The sequence below is a fragment of the Silene latifolia genome, chromosome X (genome assembly GCF_048544455.1).
Source record: "Silene latifolia isolate original U9 population chromosome X, ASM4854445v1, whole genome shotgun sequence".
NCBI lineage: Eukaryota > Viridiplantae > Streptophyta > Magnoliopsida > Caryophyllales > Caryophyllaceae > Silene > Silene latifolia.
Genome location: NC_133537.1, coordinates 184,628,726 through 184,635,542, shown reverse-complemented (window position 1 = coordinate 184,635,542; position 6,817 = coordinate 184,628,726). Strand labels below are relative to the sequence as shown.

Below are 6,817 nucleotides of genomic sequence, written 5' to 3'. Positions count from 1 at the left end.
GGATTCTGTTGGGAAATGTGTCCTCAACAATAGTGCGATCACATGATTTAAATATCATTATTAAATCTCATATAAAGAATACGTAAGGGATGATTCAATTATATAGTCGACTGATCAACATTAATCGGTAACGATTGGCTTGCTAGAGTTTGACGTTACTGTCGTGGGACGGTGGTGGTCAGTTGATCCCTTACGGTCACACCTAAAGGATGATGCCCTTATCTATAAAGTTGATTAATTGTATGACGATGCATGTTGATCAATTCCTTAAAATTGAACAATTCGATTTGTGAGAGAGAATAAATATCTTATTGTAATGGGATTAAATAAGATTTATTTTAGTAATAAAATGCTTTGTTACTAAAATTATTTATTTTTTGAGAAACAATAGAGATAGGAATGAATGGTTAGTTATAATTACAAGATATTGTGAATTATAATTACATGACCCATTTTATTTATGTGATCAAGTATCACTAGTCAAATTATTGGATGTAATTTAATTAATTCATAAAATGATATTTATGTGATAAATATGCATTAAATTAATTAATAACATGTATCATACTACATGTGACATATTGTGTGACAAATGACAAATTGACAAAATAAAATGGTAGTCCATTTTATAGAAGTGGACCGAAATGGAGGGAGATATAATGCATTATGGTTGTTTTATTTTATGTGATAAAATAGAGCTAATCATACCTATAGCATGATAGCCTTACACACCTATTTCTTGTGTAGACCAAAAAGCATAAAGCTACTACAAAAATAAGAATAAGTAACACCTAATAGAGAACGGTTAAGTTAAATAACCGTTCTCTCGTAGTATAGAGAACGTTTGTCTTAAGGAACCGTTATGTAAGAGTAGAATAGAGAACGCTCCTTATATTAACCATTATCTAAACTCATTATTAAAATATTAAAAGAATAAAAAAAAAAAGTAAAGCACCACTGTAAAACTACTCGGCTACTCCAATAAGTTAAGAAAACAAAAATTAAACCCAGTAATTCCATCTCTCTCAACCAGATCCATACACCAGTCTCCCTAAGTCTCTCACTTCAAGTCTTCGACGGACGATGATCAACCGCTCTCCTTTACTTGGCTTCTCAACAACTCGACACTCGACCCAAGATCGCCTCTCGACCCTCGAATTGCGTAGCCACTACAGGTTCTCTTAATCTCTTTACATGCGATTTTTTTTCAGATTTCGATTCGAATTGGTATTAAATATATAGGGTTTTCCCACCAACTAGTTTTTCATTGTTGATGTTGTTGATAGTACAGTTGGTTGTCTTATTTATGATAAAATGAAAATTGAAGATGAGTATTATTGCTGATTATCAATCTGATGAGTTAGGGTTCATATGATATTTGGGTTCTTGATTGTGTCCTCTATTGTATCTCAGATCTTTCACTACTGTCGTCGGCACCGATTCCGCTTTCATCTATAGGCGTTGTTTCGACATCCTTTTAGATCCTTGGTGCAACAAAATACCTTCTGGTGTGTGATTTACATTTGATTTATTGTTTTGATTATTAATTTGCTAGTGATTTTTGATTGATGGACTAACATTTATGTGGATTACGACTATTACATCTAATGTATGGTCATGTTATTGGAATTTAATTCAATTCTATTACCCCTCCGTCTCAATCACTTGTTTGCCTTTGATTAAAAAGACCTCGCACAGAATTATAAAGGCAAACAAATGATTGAGACAAAAGTAGTATTCATCTTAAGAATTCTCCTGTGCGTTTCATCCATTAAAAGTGTGTTTGGTGAGATCCCTTAGAGGTATTAATGGTCATAGTTAGTTCATTGTCTTTACTTAATGTAGTGTTTATTATAGCAAATAATTCTGTAATTAAATAAATTATTCAATGGTATTATCCATTTTTGTTTTCCTTTACTTTTTAAAGATTATTGCAAGTCTCTAATGGAGGTTTAATGCATTTATTTACTTGTTTCAAGCAAAAGAATTTTTTCAACAGAGACTACTTGTGTGCTGTAAGTTGATGTCTTGACTAGTAATGCTTATGCCTAGTAGTGTTTATTGAGTTTTCATTTTTCGACATTTGAGTTCCTATTAACTCAAAAATGAACTTTTTCCCGAATCCTTGGGGCATTGATCTATAGAGTTAGCTACTTAGCTTACTTTTGCGCATTGAGCAACATTCGAAGGCCATTGCATTGGATATTTTCCTTGAACTGGAGTTTCAAGGCGTAGAGTAGAGGTTTACCATGCTTTGCGAGAATTAGAAATTTCTGCTTTTGCAAAAGGTTCATACCTATCTTGCTTGTTTTTCTATCTTATAGAAATCACCTACTATTTAATTTCTTGTCAAAGGTTGATATCAAAGTTTAACTGCTTTTCATTTCATTTGATCAAAGGTGTTAAAATGATAGCTTTTCTACCTTTTTAGGGGCTTTCAATTGTAAGGAATGCTCATGAATTTTAAAATTGTCAACTGACTAAAATAAAAAACAGAAGGGCTAAGATAGGAATGCTGCTTCTTGGCAAACTTTATTCCTCAACCCTTATAATGCAAGTACATCTAACATTAAGATTAAGAAGTAACTTATCCATATTAATTTTTAAGGGACTAGAATCATAATCTTCAACTTGTTTTAGCAAAAAGCCATTAATATATCAAAATACTTGTGGGCATACTTGAATGTTGTATCTTCTATTCTTCTTTCTTGATTGTTTTTTCTTACCCCAAGAGAGATTATGAGAAAATTGTTGGTCGGTGGTGCCATTTGCCTTGACTTATCATATAGAGGTTTACTGTTATTGTTTAATGTTATTGCTCTAGATGGTTACTCTTTCACATGAACATGTCTGTCTTTATTGAGTATTACAATGGTGTCATTTGCCTTATGTTATCATATTACTTGTAATCATCGTTGCTTTGCTTTTCGGTAACAACCCATTATGTTGTTCGGAGTATTATTATACCGAGTATTTGGAATTTTGATGTTGTGCAGGTACAAAATCGTTGAATACAACGCGTCACGTTGCTTCACAAAGCTCGAAGTCCGGAGAGAAGGCTGCCTTTGTTAGTGTATTTACCAATTATAATTCTTCAAGAGAGAATCATGAAAACAATAAATTCTCTGATATGTTGTGAAGGCTGCTATGTTGTGAAGTTATGTAATACGGAGTAGGACTTAGTTAATTTGCAGGTTGTGAAACAAGTGTATTGGTATTTGATTTTAATGAGAATAAATATATTAATTTTATTCAAATATCATGAATATTAATTTTTTTTTAAAAAAAACAAAAAGGATAGAGAACTGTTCGCTTACTCAAGCGTTTTCTTTTCCTAGGAAAAGAGAACGCTTATCGGGTGTTCTCTAAAGCTCATTTGAGCCGTTCTCTAAGGTTGTGAATAGAAAACGCCTCTTTAACCGTTCTCTAAGCTTTAGAGAACGCTGAGTTGGAGAACGCCTCTAAGGCGTTCTCTAATCCTTGGCATTTGTGGCACTCCAACCGTGCTCCTCCTCCTCTTCAAGAGAATATGAGTTCTCTTATTTTCATTCACACATTATCACATGCAAGTTCATGCATTATTCTTTTTCTCTCTTTTTATCTTCATCAAAACATGAGATTTTTTATCCAAATTGTTCATAAAAGATTACTAAAATTATTAATGTAATATATGAGTATTAGTAATCAATTTTAAGGTAAACTACTAAACTAATATCTAGCTAATATTATTTAGTGGGGATAAGGGATAGTCTTGGGTGCAATCAAGAGGAGAGTCTCTACTTTGGGAATTTTGGAGGATCATCCTTATATATGGAAAGCTCAAGAACTAACAAGAAGGAGATCTTGTTGGTGCCCATAAAACCGAAATCATGTAGTAAGGACAATGATTTCTTCTCTTTTAATTTAAGTTTGCATGCATAAGATTTGTAAATTAATTTTATGACTAAATTAATTGAAACATATATGAATATGTTCTATAATGAGATATAGATTTTGAACAAGCGGTATCATGAGCACAAGGTCGTTTGCATGCAAATCGGTTATAGTTTTTCCGAGTTATACGATTAACATACAAAACTTATAAATTTGTGTTTATTATGATATATCACGAAATTTATTATGCATGTTAAAGTTTCTGGTCCTAAAATGTTTTAGGATATTTTGGTTTAATTTATGGATTTTATTGTTCATTTTATATAATATTGGCATTAAAATGTGATTTTTATGCTAAAAATGTCATTTTTGGACGAAAATTAGTTAAACTTTGAATTTTCCAGTGGTTTTTAGATATGTTTTCACATATATTATTTTTAGATGATCTGGAAATTTTCAAAATTTTTGGAGTTTTTATGCTCGAAATATGGATTTTTCATGATTAAAATCGGATTTAGATGGAAAATAGGTTAATATGAGAAATATTTCGAATCTGGTCATAGAAATTTAGTATGTTGTCACATGAAATTTTACAAGATGTGTGTAAAATAATAGGCTATAATGAAGTCTTCATGCATGATTTATGGATTTTTGATGAAAAATAGCATAAATAGGGACTTAATTAGTGAATAATTGCTAAAACATACTTCATGACTAAGGAAAAACGTCACATGTTGCATTTTATTATCCATTTCAGATCTAAAAGTGAAAAGTTAATAAATATAATTTTTCTCATATTTTTATGATTATAATTGATAAATCCGATAAACCGCAACATTGTTTTTCCCGATAATTTTCGAAATTTTTAACCTAAGTTTTTTGAACATTATGAATGTCATGGTATTTTTCCAGAATTTTCATGAGTTTAAATTTTGAATTTTGAATTTATTTGAAATTTTAGTGATTTATTTGAAGTTTATGGCATTTTATTGTAATTTTGAGTCCATTAATGAACAATTTTAAGAAATATAAGTTAATTATAGTCAAATTGTTAGTGGAGACTAATTTTGAGTCCTAAGATGGTTAGGGTAATTAACTTGTGCATAAATATGATTTTATGTAATTTATTGTGATTTTAAAAGGTTGAATCACGCAAATCCGTAAAAACTAATTAATATACGATATTGGCTCTTTAAAGGCGATTTAGCATAAAATTGGGCATGTTCATACATATTATAATGCTGCATTTTATTTATGATTGTCATAATTTTATTTTATGTAATTTTTTAATTATGTAATTTTTGCTTAGTATGGCCTTAGTTTTTTAATTGGTATTACCCGGAATGTATGGGAATATCGCTTCGGTTGTAATTTATTGTGATCTCGTATCACCGTTTTGTAATTTAATAGATTTATATTTTATTTTAATTACAAATGTATAATAGGAAATTATGTAATTTGTTATGTAATTTAATTATTTCGGAGTTCCTTGAAGACGGTGTCACTCAAGAAGGCGATACATAAAGACGGTGTTACCTCGAGATGCGTGCCAAAAACCGAAGTTCAAGGGACCAATGGAGTTGGTTTCCGAACATGTAATAGTTAATTAGATTTTCTATTTTAGGAAAGCCATACTAGGATTTATTTTATGCTTTGCATTTTATTTATATGTTGCATGCATCGCTAAATCGCCATAACTAAAAACATGCATCTTCTTTTAATCGAGTTTATCGACCGTGTCAATTATAATTATCGTAGTTCAACGCTTTAGTTCACTTAAAACGTGATAGATAATAAATTGACATGACCTCTCGCTAAAATAAACAATTGAGACTTAGCCTTACCAAAAAGTAGATGAAAACCTATTTCGCGAGGGAGTGCACTCGGCCACCCCGGGGTACAAACCTTGTTACGTAGGGGAAGTGGGTGATAAATGTCTATCCACCGAATTCATGTTGATGAGGGTTTCATCGGCTACCCCGTGCCCAAGTTAATGTGGGTTTGGATCATGGACACATTTATTCGAAATTTGGATTGAACTCAACAAAAGTTTTTGATAAGGGTTTCATCGGCTACCCCGTGCCCTTGTCGGATGTGTTTTGGGCTAAAGATAAATGTTAATGTAATTTTATCGATCGAGAGTTCTAAAAGTAGAATCGATTAAAGAGTTAATCCACCGAGTTATATTGATAAGGGTTTCATCGGCTACCCCGTGCCCAAGTTAATATGAATTTGGATCTCGGAATCATTTATCATAGTTGGGTAGAGGTCACTATGTAAATGCTTTACTTGTTATTTACAAGTATTAATAAAACGATAAATGTTAAGTTTTCCACTATTCCGTTAACATATTGTTCTATTTCTTTACCACAATTCATATACGATATCATTTCGATTTTTGATTCAAATCTCCATTAAAACATCGTAACTAAAGACAAATTTGAATTTGCTTCTAAAACCTCAAATGAACCATTGCTAAGGATCTCTTGTAAAAAGTATAGATTAAAGTTATTCATTATCAAACAGGTTTTTGATTCTTGACTAACACATCTACTTACAATGGATTGTTTTTCATATACTTAATTGAATTAAGTACCTTGAAGCGATAAATTGTTTTGGTAATTAGATTTGTCAGAATTCGTAATTGACCAAAATAACGCAACCACTTCAATGAAAGTTTTAAGACTAAAACGATTGAATTGAAGAGTAATCTTCATAAGATTCAACTTTGCTTCTCTAAGTAAAGACTCTTTGAAATGAGTGGGAGCATTCTCTTAAACCGTTAAGAAAAGGATGAGGTTCAAGAAGTAAAGATTATAATGGAATTGATACAAGGTAATGTTAAAAGTAAAGTTGTTGAGAATAGCGATACTAAACCTATCAATCCCGACCGATAAAGTTTCCACTGTCTTAAATGTTGGACACTAGAAAGGAAACTACCCCA

The 6,817-nt window shown here is 31.3% G+C and overlaps 1 long non-coding RNA gene across 1 annotated transcript; it reads left to right on the top strand.

The window, feature by feature from the left end:
* The first annotated feature begins 968 nt into the window (after positions 1-968).
* On the top strand, positions 969-3,257 carry LOC141623745 (uncharacterized). Its single transcript, XR_012533610.1, has 3 exons — positions 969-1,175; positions 1,414-1,508; positions 2,997-3,257. It is a non-coding gene; the product is annotated as an uncharacterized LOC141623745 (long non-coding RNA).
* Positions 3,258-6,817: the final 3,560 nt, after the last annotated feature.